Below are 24,558 nucleotides of genomic sequence, written 5' to 3' on the forward strand. Positions count from 1 at the left end.
GTCAATACACATTACATGCTGGTTATTCCAAAGGTTTTATTTTTTTCACAATTCCTTGAATCTTGTTTCCTCCCTTTGTTCCACCCTAGAACCTTTAGTGGCATCTTGCTTTTAATTAGGAAGTTAAGATATTTATCAGCGAGTAAAGCTGTTGTCCTATAAAAGGATTTTGTGAAGAAAGAAATTAGCACAGGTAACACGGTCGTATCCACTAGAATCAAATTGAAGCAAGCTTTATCTGAGCTATTGAGCTAGACAATTGCTGGTTTTGAACTAGGGTTTTGCATGATCAAGGGGAAATTGCTAGAATGTTAGAAGCATACTTTTTATTGATCTTATTGATTGTGCTTATCAGTAAGAGCCTTTGCATTTGGATACATGGGGAGGGAAAGGGCTGAGTTTGAGATCTTTTCCTTAGAGTACTTCAAATTTTTGCTGTGGATAGGGATGCAAGATGCTTTCTGTGGATTGAATTTGGTTAATTTCGGCATACACCTAAAAAGTTGGGTGGATGAAAAGTGTAGAAGACAAAGTTACCCATTTTCATTCATACTCGAAGATGAACTTGTGCTCAACATCAGCGACAAAATTGCATTCTACATTGGGTGACAAGATCGCATCCGAACCTGACATTGATCTTGTGGTTGGGTGTTGTGCCATGAGAATACTTATGGGCATCGAACAATCAACATCCTGTTTGTGTTCAGAGTTGGGTGACACAACTCGAGTTTGGCATCCATGGAGGAGAGGATATTAGGGAAATTTGTGCTTTCTTACTTCTTTTCTTCTTCCCCTTCTCTTCATCCAAACAAAACCAATTTTGTGTCTCCCCTTCCATCCTTTTCCATCCCTTTCAAATACACAACCCAAGTTTGTTGCTAATACACATTAGGCTAGCCACCTGATTTTCTTGGTAACTCATTGAATCTTGTTTTCTTCCTTTTCCACCTTAAAACCTTTCCTGAAATAGACTAGCAGTCAAAGCAATCTTGGTTGTAGTTACGATATGGTGTTTGTTTGGACCATTTAGTATCGAACTTATTCATTTGCATTTATGTCTGTGATAGGACCAAACTTCAGAAAAGGATTATTGCTTCTCATGGGGAGCTTCCACGTCGCGACGAACAATTTATATTGGATTTTGAGCAATTACAAGGACAATTTTCAGTATGTATAAGAATTTCTTGGGATCTTCAACGTTATTGCTGCCATGATAATCATTACTAGCCAACTGTTTATGATATGATACTTCAGGATCTGGAGCAACTGCGGACAACCACTGAAGCAGTTCTTATATCTTTCATTGTGCAGTGCAGCAGTCATGCACCACAATCAGAATTTCTCCTTTTTGCAATAAGAAGCTTGTGCAGCAGAGGTTATTTGAAATGGGATACGTTCCTTCTTTCACTCCTCTCAGCAGTTTCCTCTGCTGAGGCAACATTTGGGCAGGTGGCTCCCACAACTCCTGTTGGGCTATCATCACCTTTGATTATTTCGTCATCATCTATGCCAAATGCATCAAACCTACATGTTTCATCATCATCTAATATTACTATGTCAAATGCTTCAAACATACACGCTTCTAATCCAGCATCCCCATTGCCAACTATGCATGGTGTCAGTTCACCAGCTCAAACTACTACTGATCAATCTGCTGGCACAACTCTATCACCAATTAAGCCATCGGAACTTTCTGTCTCTGGGCATCATGGTTTGACTAGGTCCAGTCATATAGTAAAGGGCAATGCTATTGGTTCGCTCCGTCAGTTCTCATGCAGAATTATTCTAGCCGGTCTAGATTTTAGCCTAAAACCAATAACCCATGCAGAAGTATTTACTCATATGCTTAATTGGTTGGTTAATTGGGATCAAAGGTCTGTAGTTTCAGAGGAAAGTGATAACAAGAAGACCTGGAAGCCTGAAAGGCCTTTGCACGAGTGGAGGCACACATGTCTGGATGTTGTGTGGGTGTTGGTTGATGAAGATAAGTGCCGTATTCCCTTCTATGAGCTTTCCGTAGCAGCTTGCAGTTTATGGACAATATGCCTGATGATGAGGCAATGTTTAGCATCATTCTGGAAATACATAGAAGAAGGGATATGGTTGCAATGCATATGCAGATGTTGGACCAGCACCTTCATTGCCCTACATTTGCTACTCATAGGTTCTTGACACAATCCTATCCAAGTTTAACGGGTGAATCATTGGCCAATGTCCGTTATTCTCCCATCACTTACCCTGGTGTTTTAGGAGAACCATTGCATGGAGAGGTAAGCAAAAATTTTGTTCATAGGATTAAATTATTGATATTAGACATGCTTGTTAATAAATTTTTATTTCCTTTATCTTAATCATATTGTCTTCTTAACTTACTTGAGACTGAAAGTAGATTAATACAAGTGGTTAGTTTTTCTTTTTCTCATTTCGCAACTCCCACTTCAAGAATTTATGCCCTAAGAGTATTTTGGTGAGCTCCCTCTATTTATGCCATCATGAAGCCCTCATATAGTCACATAGAGCGATATCATTAGTATCATGCCATATATATATATATATTGTTATTTTTTTTTTGTATGCTTAATCTCTTTCCCCTAGCTTTGATTGGTTAATTTTGCAATTTATCAGTTGCCTTTAAAATTTGAAGGCGTATATACTGTTGTATTATGTTTTTTTTCTCATTTTATCTATCATGACTACTACTTATTATTATTATTATTATTATTATTATTATTATTATCCTTTTGTCTATCATGGCTGTAACTATTTGGCCACAAATAATTCATATTATTTCTGCTACTAACTACATATGTATCCCAAATTTCTCATTGTTTTTTGGATAAGTAATATATATATATATATATATCAAAGCAAGACCAAGGCACGATACTTAGAAATCAATAGCGTCTCATGTCCACCATAATGTCATATCAGAAAACACTCCCAAAGTCTGGTAAATATGGATTTGTATATTTCTAAAATTTTTCACTCTCCATCTATCTCTCATCAAGGATGCAATTGTTTCTAGATCTCTATACAAAATGTATCAAAACCGACATAGCAAGGTGTTTGGCTTTAGTCAAGAGATGACCTCCTCTGAAGACACGCCCAAAGACTCATAGCATCCACTAGTAGGTAGACATCTCTTGCCTCATATATAGCCACTCTTTGACCCTCCATATAAGATTTCTACAGGAGGGCACCCAAAGAACAAATGCTCCTGTGACTCCATCTCCCGCATTCAAAAGACACAATACTGATCCTCCAAGTAGTCGAGTCTGTCTCGGGTGGGAATTTGCCTTTGAGCCAACATCAAAGCGTAACTGCATGACTCGACTGGATGTAGGGCTTCCACATTGTTCTCACTCAAGGCTTCTTAGGACTAGGATGCCTAAAGAAGTCATAAGCCTAGCTACACCTCCGTCTTGGTCAAACCAATTTGCCAACCTCTGCATAGCACCTATCGACAATCCAGTAATTGTAAGGATAAGGCCACGGATCTGTAACAACCGCTTGATCAACGAAGAATCTAAGTGCACTAGCCTCACAAGTCTATACACCCGATCGCCTCAAATATGTATGATGCACCCACTTGATCCAAAGAACATCTTCCTTTGCCTGTATCCGCCAAAGTACCTTTGCCAGTAAGACAAGGTTCCAAGCTTTCAAGTCACGGAATCCCAATCCCCCTTCCTTGGCCTACACATATTGCCCAAGACACCGGGGGGTGTTTGGACGTTCACATAAAAGACCTGCATATGCTATAAATGTCGTCTATAATAAAAGGGGGATAGGAAGTATATAGAGCCAACAACACTCCACTCCTTATAACACTGAGGTGATGAGTTGCGTCTTTCTTGCATAAGAAAGTGTCTCCTTCGACCAATAATTAATTCGCAAGAAGTGGGCCGTAATCCAATATTTGTAGACGCTCAACAACAAGCGGTATCCCCAAATATCGAAAGGGCATAGTTGCCTCCGGGAAGCCCGTAAGAGAAAGAAGTCGCATGCGCGTTGAGTTATCCACTCTAGCTAGATAGGAGTTCGACTTTCGATGATTAACCTGAAGTCTTGCGGTCACGAAACATCTGCAAACAAGAAGATAATGCTCCCACTAATGCCTCATCCCCCGACTAAATATTAATGTCATTCGTATACGCCAAGTGCACCAATCTAAGATGACCACACCGAGGATGAAATTTGAAATTTGAACTGACCATGCATATCTGTCACCCAAGGATCTCCACACAAATATCAAATAAGTAAGGAGAGTGAGGGTCCTCGTGTCATAGCTCTCTCGCCCATCTAAAGAATCCAAAAGACCCTGTTAATCGCCAGAGTGATGATGTAGTGGTTACACACTCCATTATCTAGGATATAAACTTTGTAGGAAAATGTAAATCAATAAGTGCCTCACGTAGAAACTCCCACTGAACTGAGTTAAAGGTCTTTTGAAGGTCAACCTTCATAATGCATCTAAGGGAGATATGTTTCCTGTTATATCTTTGGAAGAGCTCTTGTACCAGGTGGATATTATATGTAATGAGACGTCCCTATACAGAAGTTGTATTGATGAAGTATCCCTCCTACTACCTCGGACAATCTCGAAGCCAATATCTTAGAGATGACCTTGTAGAATATCGTACAATAGGAGATCGATCTATAATCTGTCACCTTGCTAGCGTGGGTAGATTTCGAGACAAACGCAATCAAAGTATGATTCCATCTCCGTAGTAATCTCCCACCCGTAAAAAACTCCATAACCGCAGTATTGAAGTTCAACCCCTTACTGTCCCAAGAGTGCTTGAAGAATTTAGAGCTATACTCATCTGAGCCTGGAGCTCTCTGATCTCCAATATCAAATGGCGCATATTTTATCTCCTCTGTTGTAGGAAGTCGCTCCAAAGCATCATGCGGGTCCATTAGAACATGCTGATTGAATGTCATGCAAGAGTGATGAAAATCTATTATGCAGTCAACACTCTCTCCGAGTTGTCGGTGGAAGTGTTCCGTGAAAACCTTGACCACCTCCCCAAATGCTTCTATAAGATTACCATCCGGCTTCTCCACTGCAATGATCTCATTACGCTTATTATTATGCTTTACCAGAGCATTTAAAAAGGTAGAATTCTGGTCCACTTGCTTGAAGTAGTCAATCTTTACACATTGCATAGAGAAAGAGTGTTCTGCAACACTTACATGAGTTGCAGTTTGCTGTAACTCCTTGTAATCCTTTGTCATATGACCATGCAATAAACCATCACTTTGCGCCTCCTCTAGGCGTGCTTGGGTAGCCGCAACTCGGACAAATATATGTTGATAATGCTCGGTGTTTGACCTCTTCAAATCCGGTTTTAAAGTCTTTAAGATATGTGAGAGCGTTGTTTGTTGGTACGTTCTAATTGTTGCTTGTACCACCCATTTCGTTTCTACTAGTTGCGAGAACAAATCATGTTGGTTTCACATATGGAAGAATCTGAATGGCTTCTGAATTTGGATTCTTCCACCCAAGATAGAGTTCAAACGCGCTGAGTGTTCTAATAAACATCTAGGAGGTGTAAATTCTGTGAAGCTCTGAGTTTACTCAGCCTCTAACCATTTTCTATTAATAAGCGCTCGATCTAGTTTGCTACATATATTACCATTTGTCGATGTGTATCTGCAGCCATATACGATAAATCCTCCAATCCAGCAAGGTTCACAAAATTCTAAAAGTTTGCAATGCAATGTTGAGTGATCGGTAACCCTCCCCACTTGTCCTCTAAGTAAGAATTGAAATCCCCAAAGACCAACCATGGCATTCCCATATCTGCATAATGTGCTGAAGCCTTTTCCTCAACACCTTCCTCCCCACCATGTTAATCTGACCATACATAAACGTGACCACAATGAGCTTATGAGACGTCCTGCGACGGACCTGACAGTGAACAAATTTCTCATGCCACTCCATCTCCTCCAAATCAATCCTCTGGTCATCCCAAATTAGTAGTAAACAGCTCCTACTCCCTTGGTTGTCTTCTTGTTTCTCTTGTAGATGTTGGAACTGGCATAACTTCAACTTTTGATATCCCTCATCCAATAGTTTTGTCTCCAACACAGCCAATATACATTACTTCACACTGCGAAAGTGGGACTCCACCCCCTCCACCCCCTTTTGCTTAAGGCCTTTGTTAAGGCCTCGAATGTTTCAAGAACCGATCTTCATGCGGCCTTAAACGACTTAAGCCGTCCAGAGGTATGTGTATGCTGCAGCCCTGTATTTGTACTAGTCGGTGCTGCTGTTTGTTCTAGTCTCTGCTGTGTATCAGGCCGACGTGATGAACCAGCCACGATCCTCAGTCTCTCATCCTCCCTTACTTTAACCACACTCGCTAGGGCCTTTCCTTCGCTGCGAGTAACTGGAAGATATGTTTTCTGACTTCACTCTGTAACAGGGAGGCCAGTAACATTTTCCAGCAGCCTATTTTGTTGCACCATAGGAATCTGGTTTTGTCTTTTGTAGCTTCTCCTCTGATACTGGACCTCCCATTTCCCGTTATCCCCTTGCAAAGGTGGATCATTATCCTATATGAGAGCCTCCTTACCCTTTTGAACAACCTGATGAGAAGCAACTCCCACACCTATCTCCACAACTGGTTGTTCATTAACTTGACTCACCAGCTTTGGTACTGCCGGATTAGGACAATGAGTGTTCATTGTATTTTCTGCAGCGATTAACACCTTTGCATTCTCAATTATCTTAGGACACATCGAGCCATCATTCCTCTGTACAATACTCTTCTTGCCGCCCAATGTATTTGGTTTCTGATGATGGACAGCCAGCTCCTTTCCCAGTGGAGACCCAGATTGTTCAGCAAAATCATTAGATCCTTGTACCAGTGCTTGTCTGCTTAAACCTTCCGTCAAGTGTGGATGTTGCTCACTCGTTATCACAATCCCTAGATGTTGAATTATGTCCGCAGAAACATGGGAGGCCGATTGGATTTCAATCCCCAAATTCTCATTGTTGTTATACTAGTGTCTATGTACCTTAGTTGTCCAAAACTATGAACTAAAAAGATGATTAGTTGTATTGTTAAATCTACCTGACTATGAATTTCTAATGTCTAGTTTATGTAATATTTGAAAGTCGAAAGCTATCATTCTAACTTCAATGACTTCTATATATGAAATAATTCATTAAACTTTCCTTGAGTGGAGTGCTATTTATAGAGAAATGTTGAAGGAATGGTAAGTTAATTACACACGTCCAAGATTCTCGCCGAAGGTAACTTGGAATTGTAGCGCCAAATTACTGAAACCAACAACATATACTTCTAAAAATCTTCAGATCAGTAAGAACAGCTGCTGTCAACTCATTGAGAAGTGTTGAACACAAGTATAAAGGAAATGGATGAAGAGGCCGAGGATGGAAATGCCTGCATACTCATTCCATTCATTTTGAAATTCAATACTAGTCAAAAGAATAGAAAGAGTCACCTCCTTTAGTACCACATGATTAAGTGAAACTTTCTTAGAATATATATAAGTATCACATGGTGCCCACTTAAATGCCTAGACATTTGTGTTTTGTTAAATTTCCTTGGACTTTTCCATGGTACCAATGTTAGTCCCTCACTTTTGTCTTTGAGGGGATCTGAATTGGAAAGAAGATTGACCTCCTCCATTTAGCTCCACTTGGCTGAATGGTACTCTCTTTGATATGCTTAAGTTTCCAGGGCCCACAATGATGCTTGATTTCAGGTTTGGAAATAGACATCTATACTTTTAAAAAGTTTTTAAGAGTTTTCTTGAAACTCCGCCCATGACGACCGATTATGGTCGGTCTCAAGCTTGGATATAGGAGGAGGGTTACGTTAGGTTGTCAGCCAGCGTTAAAACTATGACAAATATTCAATGAATGGATCTATTAAACTATTGTGCTAATGCTAGATTGTTGAACGAGTTGTAGGGTTCGATTGTAATATCTCGGCAAGGATCGCTACATCTCTAAAATTTAGGTGTAGTGCTAAATATGCAAGAGTTCGCATTACAGGGTCCGACTATAACGTATCGGCAAGTACCGCTACATCTTCATGAGAACTTGTGTAGTGTTAAATAAGCAAGAGTTTTCGCACTATAGGTTGGATAAGAACAAATATAGGAAAATTATTAATCTAAAATTTGGAACATAGAGCATAGAAACCCTTACTATAAATCAATGGAGGTAGTATATACAATGATTAGGAGAAGAATTAGTATTTTGTGTATAAGAGATAAAATGGATAAGCGAGACGACAAAGATGATAGAGAATTCGGGTTTAAGTTATGGTACATATGAAAAAGTAAAGTAAGAAATGGAGTGGGTATCGTCGTAAATAGTTCGTTAAAGGATGAAGTTGTAAGAGTAGTTAGAAAATGGGATGGAATTATAGCTCTTAAAATAATTGTGGCGAAAGAAACTATGAACATAATTAGCGTATATGCACCGCAAGTAGGATTTGATGAAGCTACCAAATCAAGGTTTTCGAATGACTTAGATGAAATATTATAAAACATTTTGCAAAATGAAATGATTTTAATATGAGGTATCTAAATGAGCATATCAGAGTGAAAAATGAGGAATATGAGATGGTACATGAGAGTTATGAGTTTGGAACGAGAAATAAGGAAGAGAAAACTATATTAGATTTTGCGATTGCATATGACTTTATATTAGCTAATATATTTTTTAAGAAAAGAGAACACTTAGTTACGTTCAAAAAGTGGGAATAATAAATCGCAAATTAATTTTTTTATTGTTAGGAAGAAGGATAGAAAGATTTATATAGATGACAAAATTATCCCTGGAGAAAGGTTAACTACCTAACATAGGTTAGTAGTGTTGGATATACGCCTCAAACATAGTATCAATAGAAAGATAATATATACGACTCCTAGAATTAAGTGGTGAAATTAAAGGATATGAAACAAAATATATTTAAGGAGAAGGTAGACGTACAAGCATTAGATGAAATATACGGTGACTTTAATACAACATGAGATAAGATGGTATCAAAGTTGAAAATAGTAGCTAAGAGTATACTCGGTGAGTCAAAGGGACATGCACCACTAAGTAAGGAATCTTGGTGGTGAAATGAGAAAGTACAAGAGAAAGTGAAGGAAAAATAAATAGCTTATAAGGAATTATATATTTGTAAGAACGAGGAAAACTTAAAATAATAGATAATAGCCAAGAAAGAAACTAAGAAAGTAGTGAATGGAGCAAAGAATGAACTTTTGAATGATGATATCAAAAATTTGATACAAAAGAAGGGGAAAGAGACATTTATAGCTAAAGTGAGAGAAAGGAAGATAAGAGATCTCATCCAAATAAAATGTATTAAAGATGAATGTAATAAGGTACTAGTAAACGACGGAGAAACAAAAGAGCGGTGACTTTTTAATGAAGGTTTAGGTAACCAACTTAACTTAGGTAATTGAAAATTTAAATTTTTATCATAGAATTCAAACTTTAGAAGTAGAACAAATTTTAAATAAGATGCACAATGGAAAAGTCGTTCGACCAGATGATATTCCGATAGAGGTATGGAAGTGCCTAGGGAAACAAGATATTGAATGACTTACAAAATTATTTAACATGATATTTGAAAATGAAAAAAATATTTGATCAATGGAGGATAAGTACTCTAGTTCCCTTATATAAGTACAAGAGAGACGTATAAAATTGTGCAAACTATAAGGGTATTGAACTAATGAGTCATACCATGAAACTTTGCCAAAAGGTAATAGAAAAAAGATTAAGGAGATTACAGTGACCAAAAATCAATTTGAGTTCATGCCCGGAAGGTCGATAATAGAAGCTATACATCTTCTTAGACAATTAATTGAAAAATATCGGGAGCAAAAATAAGATTTATACATGATATTTATTAACTTAGAAAAAACTTATGATAGAGTTTCAAGAGAAATTATATGGAGAATTCTAGAAAAGAGAGGTGTTAGCATAACATATATTGAACTAATTAAGGATATGTATGAGAATGTGACAATTAGAGTAAAGACTTCAAGTGGAGTAATTGAAACATTTCCTATAAAGATAAGGTTACAACAATGATCAACTCTAAGTCCCTATCTTTTTTTACTAATTATGGACGAACTCATTCAAGACACAGTATTGTGATGTCTGTTGTTTGCAGATGATATTGTTTTAGTAGATGAAACATGTTAAGGAGTAAATGTTAAACTAGAATCTTAGCGGGAAACAATAGAAGGGAAAGATTTTAGGCTTAGTAGATTAAAGACAAAATATATGGAATTTAAGTTTAGCAATATTAGACGTAATGAGATAATTGTTAAGATAGGAGATGACGAGTTGCCGGAACTGAGAGCTTTAAATATTTATGATCATTTCTACAAAATGATGAAGTGATTAAGAGAGATGTCTTACATAGAATACAAGTAGGATGGTTGAAATGCAGGAGAGTATCGGTGTTTTATGTGACCGTAAAGTACCTCTAAAACTTAAAGGAAAGTTCTATAAAATCATTAGATCTACTATATTATATGGAGCTGAATGTTGGGCTATGACTCGAGCACATTAGCAGAAGATGAAAGTTGTAGAGATTAGGATGTTAAGGTGGATGTGTGGATATACGAGGATGGACAAAATAAGAAATGAGAGCATTAAAGAGAAAGTTGGAGTTGTATCTATTGAGGGAAAATTCCGATAGACACGTTTAAGATGTACGGCCATGTACTTAGACGACCAATAAATGCTCCAGTTAGGCAATGTGAAACTATGACAAACACGCATATCAAACGAGGAAGAGGAAGATCAAAAAAGACTTGGTTAGCAACAATAAAATAAGATAAAATTTATTTAAATATAGATGATGATATAGTAGGAGATAAAGCTCAATGGTGTAAGAGATTCATATAGCCGACTCCATCTAGTGGGATAAGGTTTGGTTGTTGTTGTTGTTATTGTTTGAAAGTAGTTAAAAAATCACAAAACACAAGGAAGCTATGCACTTCACACCAATGCAAATGATATCACATAGAATCAATAAAATATTTTTGAGGTCCCTTATGCAATTCAAGACACTGTTCTGGCCAGGATACTCTGTACCCATATGTACTCATTTGGTATATAGTATGCTACGATGCATGGATCATTTTGTGCAGACATGTGAATGGAAATATTAGTGTGATTCTTGGCAATTAGACACCTATTTTCTGAATTCATGAATTATGCTCAAGGGCAATAAAAGAAAATTGTTTTGTACTTGTGGGCTAATTGCTTCCATATCTCTTGATTCACTTTGGTTTCTTATTCTAATTGAAGCTTTCGTTTTTTTATAGGATCTTGCCGCCTCTATTCCAAAAGGAAGTTTGGATTGGGAAAGAGCCTTGCGTTGTCTTAGACATGCGCTTCGTACAACTCCTTCGCCTGATTGGTGGAGACGTGTACTCCTTGTTGCCCCTTGTTATAAACCTCCACAGACATCAACACCTGGTGCTGTTTTCTCCCCTGAAATGATTTGTGAGGCAGTTGTTGACAGAACAATAGAATTATTAAAGATCACAAACTCAGGTAATAAGGTGCCAACTTAAGATTTTCTTACTAGAATATCTATATGCATACACAACACATGCATATGTATATATGTACATGTGTGTGTATATATGCATGCATGCATGCCCAAGTTGGAATTATTGGAAGTATTGGAAGTGTTTATATAGAATCTCAATTATTAGGCTACCTCTTTTTGATGGTAAATAAGTGTTTGCGTATGTGTGTGCGTCTTGTCTCTGAGGTTAATGAGAAATACATATTTAGATCTTAATGATCCTAGGACTGAACTACACTGATTAACTACGTATCGAACTGCATATGTTCATAGATCAATAGACGTTATTTTCTTGCAAATACATGCCTTTTCTTTTTTCTCTTATCAAATATGAGTGTTAGCTGCATTGCTTGAGAGAGGGATGATATTAAATTCCTCTTGAGTTGGGCACTTTTTTCTTTGTTTGATTGTTTGCTGGAGGGAAGGGAGGGATGATGTTAGACTCTATCCTGAGTTGGAAGTATTGGTACTATTTATAATAGAATCTCTGATTCATTAGGCTGCCTCTTTTCGAGGGTAAATAAAATAAATATCCCCTAACTTGGTGTTTGAGGGATCTGATGATTTCAAATTCCGTTCCCAAGTCACTCATTAACTTGGTGTCTGAGGGAAGGGATGACTACATATTTCACTAGTGCATATTTTCTCTTGTTTTAAAACCTTTGCTGTAGATGTTACAGCACTGTCTCAGTCTGTAATACTTCACTGATTCACTAACATTTCAGTTGCAGCTTAGGGCCAATATGTATTAAGTTGCTGCCATGTGACTTGAAGGTCACGGATTCGGGTCTCTTGCAAAGCAAGGGAAGGCTGCGTACACCCTTCCCCGGGGGGTGGGAGCTTCGTGCATCAGACTGTTTTTTTTATATTTTATTTATTCTAGATACAAAGATATCCTACAATCTTGAAATTCTAGACTTATTGCATTTTTCTATACCAGTTTATGTTTTTCAAAAGGACATTAAGAAATCAATCACAAATTATGTTATTTAAAAGTCTGTTAAGAAAGCAATTACTTTCTGCACATATGTTTAAACTTTCTCAGTGGATATGAAACTTTGGATAAAATACATTATATAACTAAAGACCAACATAGAACTTAAAAATTGTAGGTGTGAGAAACTTGTACAATCAGTGACACTAACAATTAAAAAAATCTATTTTAACCTTAGTTAATGCTTATTGAAGCTTTTCATTAATTCTACAAAACATGCTGCTCTTGTTTGTATTTTCTGATTTCTTGAAAAAAGGAACTTTTTTCTGAGACAGATGTTCTTATTGCTCTTTCGGAGAATAACTATCCATGTCCTTTTTCACTTTCCCAGAAACACAATGCTGGCAGGAATGGCTTATATTTGCAGACATTTTCTTCTTTCTAATGAAGAATGGATGCATTGATTTTCTTGATTTCATTAACAAACTCACCTCTCGAATCACAAGAGGTGACCAACAGATTCTGCATAGTAATCATGTGACTTGGCTGCTTGCACAGATTATTCGCATTGAGCTTGTGATGAATACATTGAGTTCAGACCCAAAGAAGCTGGTTTGGATGCAAAACTCTGTCATCCTTTTCATTTTGTTAATCATAAAAGGACTGCTACCTGACCTATTATGTTTCTACATTCTTTGCTTTTCTATAAGAAACAGAACAGTCGGTTTAAATAAAATTTTCATCTTTATATCTTCTTACCTATTTGGTTGAGGTTGACATCACACTTTGCTGTTAATCTAGGATCATAATTTGTCACTTATAATATAATTTTACGAAAGTTGCTTGACTAGGTTAATTAGTGAAAAGTTAGGCTACCTAGGAATAAAAGTTGTATAGTGTTGCATGGTGCATCATACTCTTGTTGAGTTATTTAGGTATTTTCATATTTGTATTGCACATGTAACTATTTGGACAAGTTGATACAGAGTGCCTGGTTAAAGTGAAGAAATCATTAAGATTATTAGAATAAAGAGTGAGATTGAAGGGGACAGGAGTTTTTGGATTCTTGTGTTATATCATTCATTCCTATGCCAAAAACAAAATTTAATAGGCCTTTGATGTGATAGGATTCAGTTTTCTCTGCATCAAAATATCAGACAATTAGAAACATGCAAGAAGTTAATATGATAAGGACCTTTTAAAATACCAACATGGTTTGCAATGTTATAAGAAAAATAAAAATCTACTAGTGAAGCGACAAATAAAATTGATAAGAGTTGATTAGATGTACATGACAGAGATTGAAAATTGTATTCCTAACCCATTTTTATAGATTGATAACATGACTTATTCTTTATAAAATAAGAAATTTATCTAATTTGTGAGAAGTTTTTAAGTATCTGGAATATACTCAAATCTAAATCTATTTAAGAGTTGTAGCTCCTCTAATTTGTAATGTTATGTTATGTTTGCATCTAATATTATGTTTCATTTGCATCTATAAATCTATAATTTAGATTTATGCTGCTGTGGTATGTCAGGTGGAGACTACAAAAAAGTTCATTTCATTTCATAAAGAAGATAAAAATATTGATCCAAGTAATGTCAGTCCTCAAGCAATTCTATTGGATTTGATTAGTAGCAGTCAAACTGTACGTATTTGGTCTTTCAACACTTCAATTAGGGAGTACATCAACAATGATCAGCTTCAGAAAGGAAAGCAGATAGATGAATGGTGGAGACAAGTAACCAAAGGCACTTATATTTCTCTATATCCTTGCAAAAATATTCATTATTTGCTTCCAGTGCTTGTTTCTATATCCTGATAAACCTTGGCCTTTTTTTTCACATCGTGGAGAAATTGATGCTTGCATCATACTTACTTTAAACAGCAAAGAAAAGTTAAGGCTCGCTTTGATAACCTCCAATAACCAGAATGTCTGTGATAATTGTTAGGCCATTCTTATTCCACAAAGGCACAAGCATATAGGAGAGCCTGGTTGGATATGCTCCTACGCCTTTAGTCTATTGTATTACTGAAAACTGTTATATGGTGTATTCATCATTCATAGCTATTTTTGTTCCATTTTATTCAATTTCATATCTAAATTTGTTCTGTTGCTATTTTGTTGTATTGACACTTCAATTTTCTATATATATGCATACAAATTTCCTTTCTTACTAGCTTGAGCTCAAGACTTGAAAATTATCATTAAATATTCCTTATTTCATTGCATTAAAGAGTCATCTCTCTTTGATTCTCCACTAGAGTTCTTGGTTTGATGGGGTGACGGTCCTTCGGTCAAGTCATTGACGATCATGATGTTTTTTAGCATCGGTAGTGTACCTCTACTGGCTTTCTCAATGTCTGTTAATATCTAGTTGCACTGAAGAGTTTCTTGAGCTCCTCCTGGCATGCCCTCTTCAACTCTCTTTTCCACCACATTTGCCATATTGCTTCTACCTCTGCTCTAAGAAGGAATTAGTCTTCCCTAAGATGGATACCCATCACATTTTCTCCCTCTTCACGTGTAACTTTAGCTTTTTCTTTGCTTAGTGCCTTTGTTGTCTCCTTTTTGCAGAAGGCTTAATATCTTGGTCAAGAACTACGATATTTCCCACATAGATCCTTCTGGGATCTCAATATGATCATCTTTCATCAGCCAGGTTATTTGCTTAGACATTCTCCACCAAGCATTCGATTGTTGGCTTTGGGATTGGATGCACCTTTATTGTAAGATATCTACTGTGTATCTTGGTACTTTGTCACTGCTGGGATCCCTCTGTGGATATTCCCTCCTCATCTTGCTCCCAGTTGACTGCGCCTCCCTCACCCAATTCGTCCAACTGATTGCCAATTGTTCTCATGAACTTTTTCTAGATGAACTTAACTGTTGCATGCTTGGATGTACCTCATTTGTGAAGTCATCATCATTGAGCTCTCCATCTACCTCAGTAGCTCATTTCAACTCAAGGGCCAGAAAATTTTCTCTATCCCTTCTAGATCTGTGAAAATGCTGTTGCATCTTATTCTTCTTGTCAATATATGCATCCATCCCTCAAAACTGGAGTATTGCTCACTAATTATTGCATACCATCAGGATCCTTGGTTAAGTACTCATCCATTCGACTCAGATTAAATCATGCATCTTGAATTATCCATTGCCTAGCAGACATCCTATTATGGTCCATGAGGATCATCTATAAGACAAACTGGCCATCTGATTTAGCGAAGATGATAATTTGGAATTTTTGCATTGATGAAGATTTTATAAGCATCTCATGGACTTGAAGATTCTACAAATAATCCTATGGGTCAAATAAAACGTCAGAGATGGTTTCAGTCGGCAATACAAGAATCTCTTCAATGTCTAACAATTTGTTATGTTGATTGTGTCTGCACGGAAGGATTCTGCTATCTTGGGCCTAAACTTTATATATATATACTTGAGACATCTTCAGAGAGGTGTTAATAGTATCTACCTGCTATCTTGGGCTATTCATATCTACTTTTGTTTTGTTGCTATCTTGGTGCATTCGTACTTCCGACATTTCTTATTCATGTATACACATCATGTCCAAGAGGATGCCTGATTCCGACATATCTATGACATCTGAATTAATCATAGTGATGCCTGATTCCTGAGCTATCTAGATGTTCCATTTGCTTAATTTGGCAATCATAGAATTTTATTCCCTATAATTTGTTTCAGGAGAACGTACATTGGATTTTATGAGTTTAGATGATCGATCTATGGGAATGTTTTGGGTTCTCTCTTTTACAATGGATCAGCAAACATGTGAAGCAGTTATGAATTGGCTTTCATCAGCTGGAGTAACAGAAATCCTACAAGGACCTAATATGCAACCTAATGATAGGATGATGATGATGCGAGAAACTTACCCTCTATCTATGACATTAATTTCCGGGTTGTCAATCAATTTATGCTCAAAGCTTGCATTTGAACTTGAAGAAGCCATATTTCTCGGTCAGGTATAGAAAATTTATACACTGGAAAACTTTTCTAAAGAACTACGCTTTTTATCTGTGGCCACTTTTATCATGCACTATTATATGGTTGCAGACTTTGTTAATATGGCGGGCTGCATGAATCACTTTCACTAGTGTAAGAGAAATAATGGATATTTTTTGTTAGATAAGTAATAATCAAACATTGTAAGGAGTTAAGAACAAGTGCTTTGGATGTCAAGGTTTTTTTCACTCAAGACACGCAGCCTTGGGATGGTTCTACACAAAGTTCTCATAATTTTGAGTTAATCTTCATCTTATCTTTTCTTTTATAATGAACTTATAAGTTTAGAAATTTCAATGTTAATACTGATTTTAATATCAGCTTATATTAGTGAATACCAAACCGAGTTAACACATGATAAGGGTTGGCAAAGGTTGGACCATGCTGACCTAGTTCTAAGTCAGGCCCACCTCTCGCGTCTCCTCCTACATGATTTATTTTCTCTACAATAAGAAATTTACAGTTTCATGGTCAATTAAATTTAAATTTTGCTGAAGCAATAACAACAACAACCACCACCAAGCCTTATCTAAACCCTAAACCCTAAATTTTATTGAAGCAAGTTGAAAAATATCTAAATAATGAACCATAATGGAAAATGCTTAAATAATAATTAGTAGTAAACTATAAGCATTTAATAGTTATTTTTTATAAATAATGAAAATATTTTAATTAAATAGTTAATAAATCAATAATATTTAATTAATAAAGGCTAAGTAATTGTGTAACTAGTAATAGCAAGTATTTTGATTTTTAGTTTTTTTATTAGCTTATTAGGTACTAACTTAATAGGTGATCACATGTATCAAATTATTACCACAACTGAGTTTGCCACTTGCACTTCCTCCATTCTTCACTCCACTTCCCTCTAATTCCTACCTTTACCCTTATTCATATACTCACCTTATCCACAATTCCTCGCTTCAACTTTCACCTCTATTGCCAATTCTCTACTCAACCTCTACTCTTTGCACCTCCAGCCCTACCTCTATGATGAGCTTTTTCTTGCTTGGTCTTGATCATAGAAGTTTACATAAAACTTGATTCACTTGTCATAGGCAATACTTTATTGATGTTGGGTGACACAAATACAGCATGTGCTTGAGCTTGCCCCAGACATGAATCAAAGATGAGCTTGGGCTGGAATGACATCTCCTTGATGCACATACCAAGTATGGGCCTATTAGTTTCCCTCATTTTATCCATTAAAATGGAACCAAATGACCACAATACTCCTTTAGTGTCAACAAACACCAATTTATTACATTTGACTGCAAAATTGTCAAAATGGAGTCAAATGAATAAGCCACAGGTTTGTGCAGTAGGATTAGGTTAATTAAATTTGCATTTTTGAAAATGTCTGCAATTTTTTAGAAATCATAATTAGACCCTTCAAAAACTAAACCATATAAGACTATCACTCCTAGTTCAACACTGATACTCCTGTTATCCACTTGCAAAAACTTACGAGGCATCCTACACCTAGATACTAGAGTCCTAGTTACAGGCTGGTAGATATTTCATTCAGAATGAGAAAAATCATGTTATGGTATCTTAACACTGTAATAACTCACCTGTTCAAAGCTAACACGTTATCCTCTATATATAAAATTGCAAATTATAAGAATTAACTTAATATGCTGGTTAGGATCTTGGATTTTATCTTGCTAATTTCTGGAGGTGTTAAGAGATTTAAATTGTGGGACCTTTATTCAAGTTTATTAGAGTTCTTAAGCATCAACCTTGGACATTCTTAAACCTCGTGCACCAATGTTTTTCTTGCATGAACTATTGTCCAATAGATTATTAAGCACCATGCAGAAACTACCATCTTTGTGTTTAGACAATCAGATCCTGTTTTTGCCAGGTTGGTTGCATTAGATTGTGTTTATATTTTCTGGTTGATATTACTGCTAAATTGTTTCGGTTGGTTGGAGAATTTTTTTCCCCCCTGAAACTTCAATCTTGTTTCCACCTACTAGGTTAGCATTAGTTAATACAACTATTTGATTCTCAAACTGAATAAATTACAGCAAAGATGTTGGTTATGTTTAATCAACATGCAATATTTTGCATACTAGTGATGGCATCTTTCATTTTGTTGCTGGATTACTTATTTATTTTAAAATTGAATAAATTATATCAAAGATGTTGGTTGTGATCAATCAACATGCAATTTCTGTGGACTAATTTTGACAACATTTTGTTGTAGGCCATCCCTAGCATTGCCATGGTCGAAACCTATGTCAGATTGCTGCTTATTGCTCCTCCTTATTTCGCCCTCATTTCACGGTATAATTTGTGACTGTTGACCCCCTTACATTGTCGTGATAGAACTGAAACACGGATAGGGTGAATGCTAGATGGCTTATATTTAGTAAATACATGGTATATGCAAATATATTAATGAAAATTTCTCCCTTTTTTTGTCAAGCAAAGGCAATTATATATTCCATATAAATAGGTTCGCTTTTCATGGGGTATTGCTTGCACTTGTTTTCTTGTCCAGTGAACTTTCAGATTTGGTTGGGGCATGTTGGAATTCAAATCTTGATGTGTAATATTCAGATCTAGTGGCTTGTCATTAGTGTCCGTGATCAATGTTTTAAAACAGAAATGGAAAATCCAGTGGCTTTGCTTGTTTATTAGTGTTGCCATGACTATCGTGTCAAATTTTTATTGATTCATATTGTTGCGGTGATAAAGAGGGGCTCACCAAGCGAGAGTCAAAAGCAGAGATAACAACTAACGTGGAGGTCAAAGTCAGGGCGATCAACGTCAGAGAACCAACGGACTCACCAAAAGTGGGCGAGCAGTGGAGGTCTACTGTAGTTGTTGATCGGCGAATGACTAGTCCGAGTAGAACTCCCGTACAACCAAGAACACTATGACAAGAACATCAGGTGTTCATCACGGAGCGGAGGAGCGTTAAGGCGATTGGAGTGTTTTCCCGGTCAGGCGGAAACAATCTACCGAACCATGTCATTGCAGGAAACAATAGAGGTCTATCGAGCGGGGATCCCCTACCGAGCGGCTCCCCGCTCGGCCAAGCAGTGGGACCCCTCTCATATCTATTGATATCCCTTTGTGAGATAATGTCGCTGACAACAAAGGCATGGTCAATAGGCGGATCGTATGACAGAAGCTTCTACTGTCTTATCAGGGATTTGTGTGCCCTGTTAAGGTATAGTGTCAGAGTCACTTTTTTTGACATGTTCTTTCATAGGACAATTTGGAGAACATGCACATGCCTCGAGGAGTATGCATGTTGCCCGTTGGGGCGCTATATAAAGGGGGTCCATGCACCGGCGGAGGTTTGCATTATTCACTATTCACGCCTGTGCTTATCGTTGCTTCGCTTCCTTTCATTTTTCTGATGACTGACTTGAACGTCGAAGAGCCAATGCCGGGACCCCTTCCTTGGCTCGACACTGACGTTTCTTATGTTGTAGAGCGAAGGGAGGTCTACAAGCGGTCAATCAGAAGCCACATCCCCAACCAACTTTCTTCACGATTTTCGGACAGGATCATATTGGCGCTGTCTGTAGGAATGTAGCCTCTATCTGAAACGCGAAGATGGAGGACGCTAGACGACTCACGACGATGACATTGACGGAGGAATTAGATATGCTGATACAAGCCCAAGTAGTAAAAATGGTGGAGCAACAACAACAATAGGCACTAGTTGAACGCCAGGTATATGAGCCCGTGGCATCAGCAGCGGGTCAGCAAGCTGGATACAGACCGAGCGGAACATGTATTCGTTCGGGGGTAGAATAAGAAGCCTATTGACATATATGGGGACGTACCCAATGCGCTGATCCCCTTTTATCGCGCGTTGTTCTACACTCCATCAGAGGAACCGTGCCGAGTGGACTGGGAACCAGGATCCTCTTCGGACGACGCGCCCGTTCGGGACGCACGGAAAGGAAAGCACCAAGAAATGATGATTCGCCTGAACGGATCAACCGACAGTTCTCTTAGGGGATCTTGGATGTCTCCTTGTCCCAACATTACACACCACTGACGATCGGAGAATATAATGAAACGACCGATCCGGACGACCACTTGGCCAAGTTCAATTACACGGCCACACTCCATTAGTACACCGACGGAGTGAAGTGCCGAGTCTTCCTCACCACCCTTTCAGGATCAGCTCAACGTTGGTTCAGACGTCTATCGATCTGAACAATTCACAGTTTCAAAGATTTTCGAACAACATTCTTGCACCACTTCGCCAGTAGTCGCCACTACTAGAAGACAAGTGTTAATTTGTTCGCGTTGAAGCAGAGGCCCAAGGAGGCACTGAGGGCTTACATTAAGCAGTTCAATCAGGTGGCCATGGATATTCCATCGGTCTCCTCGGAGATATTGGTAAATGCCTTCGGCCAGGGGCTTACCAAAGGAGAATTCTTCCGTTCCCTCATCCGGAGACCGCCAAAAGACTTCGACCACCTACTCAGGCGGGCCACTGAATATATAAACGTGGAGGAAGCCCAAGCGGCGTGGAGGAAGGAAGCACCGGTTGAGCATACTGCAGAACGGCGGCCTACCACCAATCATCAACCACCCAAGGGCCCTCGATCGGGAGTAGCGCAGCCGCACTCGGAGCCTAGAATACATGCCGTGCTGCATATAGCAGCAGGTCACCCGAAAGTGCGAAAGGAAAGTCATGAATGCCGTTGTTTTGCTCCTTCCATCAGTCGGCGACGCATAACACGTGTGACTGCTATGACCTGACGCCAATTTCAAGCAAACCGGCTCCTTGAGGATATCGCCGTTGGTCACCATCTCCCGATCGGCATCATCGTCGCCGATCAGCCAAGCGGAGGGATGAAGAGAGAACGGTGGCCGAACAGCACCATCATCAGCCTCAAAGGAGAAATAACACAAGTCTCGCCCGAGCTTCTGCTGAGTGGAACAGACCTTCGGCTTGAGAGGAGGAAACCCGGAGCAATGCCGCTCGGAGTGAAATTGGAATGATCGCCGATGGGCTGACCGACGATGATTCCAACCCAGCGAGAAAGTCGCATGCCCGGCGGCTGGAGATACATGCTGTTGGATACAACAAGGAAAAGGCCGAGGGATCTAATATCAGCTTCGTCCCCCGAGACTTATAGCTGGTCGCCTGCCTTAGGCGAAATCATGATGTGTTAGCCTGGTCAACACATGAGCTCCTGGGCATCTCGCCAAGCGTGGCTCAACATGAGCTTCATGTCCGACCGGACGCTCGACCGGTGAAATAGAAGATGGACTTCAGTGCGGAACATAACCAAATCATCTGAGCGGAGATAGAGAAGTTGATGGAGGCTGACAACATCTGCGAGGTGCAATTTTCGTGCTGGCTTGCCAAGGTCGTGCTGGTCTCCAAGTCGGGCAACAAGTGACGAGTTTGCATGGACTTTCGCGATCTGAACAAGGCCTGCCCAAAAGACTTTTATCTCCTGCCTCGGATAGGCTAAATTGTGGATTCTACGGTGGGTTGCGAGCTGATTTGCATGCTGACGCATACCAAGGTTACCACCAAGTGTCGCTCGTCTGGGAAGATTAAGAGAATGTCAGCTTCATCACGGCTAACGGTACGTATTGCTACAATGTCATGCCGTTCGGACTAAAGAACGCCGACACCACTTATCAAAGGTTGATGAACAAGGTGTTCCGACGGCAGATCGACCGTAACATGGAGATATATGTCAACGATATCTTAATAAAATCCCTTCGAGCATACCTTTGCGCAGATATGAAGAAACTTGCCAAACTTTAAGGGCGTATGGAATCAAGCTAAATCCAAACAAGTGTCTCTTCGGAGCAAAGAGTGACCGCTTCTTAGGCTATATCGTCATTGAACGAGGGATCGTGGCGAATCCGAGCAAGGTGAAAGCGTTGCAGGACATGCCCCCACCCCGCAACTTGAAGGAGGTCCAATGGCTGACCAGACGGATCACAGCATTATCGAGATCTATCTCCAAATCGTCCGGCCGGAGTCACCCGTTCTTTAAGATACTGGGTTGAGCGACGAAGTTTCAGTAGGACACGGAGTGCGACAAGGTGCTGGAAGAGTTTAAGGAGTACCTTACCTCCTTACTTGTATTGGCGAAACCCAATGCCGACGAGCCGCTCTGGATTTATTTGTCATCCACAGAATATGTGATTGGCTCGACGTTGGTGTGACAGAACGACTCTGAGCAAAAATCGGTGTATTTTCTAAGTCATATATTAAAAGATGCAGAATCCCGTTACACGAGTCTCGAAAAATTGGCATACACACTAGTACTTGCCGCTCGGAGACTCTGACCATATTTTCTATCACATCCGATCGTAATGATGACCAACAGTGCACTGGGAAGAGTCCTCCTTAACCTAGAAGCATCTGGACGGCTGATCAAATGAACCACCGAGCTGAGCAAATTGGACATACAATATCAACCGTGGACAGTGATCAAGACTCATGCTTTAGCTGATTTTGTCACTGAGGACCAGACCGCCGAGCCGGACGTTGCTTGGAAGATACATGTAGACGGCTCATCCACTCGGCAAGGCAACGGAATCGACGTTCTCTTGATTTCGCCGCGAGAAGACATGATGCAGTTGTCCGTGCGGCTGGATTATCGAGCTATAAATAACGAAGCTGAGTATGAGACCTTGATAACTGGTTTACAAGAGGCTTGATATGTACGAGCTACGAGAGTCCTCATCCACTCGGATTCAAAGCTAGCAGCTCAACAACAATTGGGCATGTTTAAGATAAGTAATGCTCGGCTCAAGCTATACGCCGAAGCTTTCGAAAAGTTGAAGGCTAGTTTTCAAGAAGTGGTTATCTGGAAGATCCCCCGATCGAACAACCAGACCACTGACGAGCTGGCTAAGTTAACTAGTTCATTATCACCGATCGTGATATATCAGTTGGTCGAACAGGTCTCACTGGTGACGCATATCAATAGGATGGACGAAATAAACTTCCCAAGCGATTGGAGGACACCATTGACAGAGTTCCTCTGATCGGGCGTCACATCAGCCGATCAGGAGGAAGCTCGCTTGTTGAAAAAGAGGGTCGGTCGGTTTATCATGATCAGGGATCAGCTATATAAAAGAGCTTTCTAAAGGTCGTTGCTCAACTGTGTCAGAATGGAGGACGTTCAATACATCTTGCAAGAGGTTCATCAGGGCTCCTGCGGAAGTCACTCGGGTGGCAGATCACTGGCTCGAAAGATCCTATTGGCAGGATACTTTTGGCCCACATTGCAAGATGACGTTGCTCGGATAGTGGCCACTTGCTTGTCATGTCAAAAGTATCATAACATTCCACACCGATCCACCGAGAAGATGAAAGCGTCCACAGTGTCTTGTCCATTCGACCAGTGACATGGACATCGTTAGACCATTTCCAATAGCAACTGGTCAACGAAGATTCCTACTCGTTGCAGTAGATTATTTATCAAAGTGGGTGTCTTGTCCATTCGACCAGTGACATGGACATCGTTAGACCATTTCCAATAGCAACTGGTCAACGAAGATTCCTACTCGTTGCAGTAGATTATTTATCAAAGTGGGCGGAGGCCGAGCCGCTAACCAAGATAACCAAGCATATTGTCATCAAATTTATATGGCAAAATATCTTATGTCAGTTCGGCATCCCTCGCCAGCTCGTCTCAGACAACGGAAGAGGACGGAGGCTCAAGGAGTGGTGCGAAGGCTATGACATTGCGTAGGCTTTCACCTCAGTGACCTACTCCTAGAACAATGGCGGAAGTCACCAACTGGAAATCCTCAAAGAGTTACGGGCTCGGCTCGACCATGCTGGAGGCTGCTGGGTCGATGAACTCCCAAGCGTATTGTGGGCCTATCGCACCACACCAAGAGAGGCGACCGGTGTCACCCCATTCCATATGGTGTATGGAGGTGAAGCAGTGGTTCCAGTGGAAATGGGAGTAGAGTTCGACCGTATGCAGCTCTACGACGATGGAAACGTCGAACGAAGACT

General features: G+C 39.2%; 1 pseudogene; it reads left to right on the forward strand.

Moving 5' to 3' along the window:
- The first annotated feature begins 378 nt into the window (after positions 1-378).
- Positions 379-24,558, forward strand: part of LOC121995203 — a 50,955-nt pseudogene continuing 26,775 nt past the window's right edge.

Source organism: Zingiber officinale, chromosome 6A (genome assembly GCF_018446385.1).
Source record: "Zingiber officinale cultivar Zhangliang chromosome 6A, Zo_v1.1, whole genome shotgun sequence".
Classification (NCBI taxonomy): domain Eukaryota; kingdom Viridiplantae; phylum Streptophyta; class Magnoliopsida; order Zingiberales; family Zingiberaceae; genus Zingiber; species Zingiber officinale.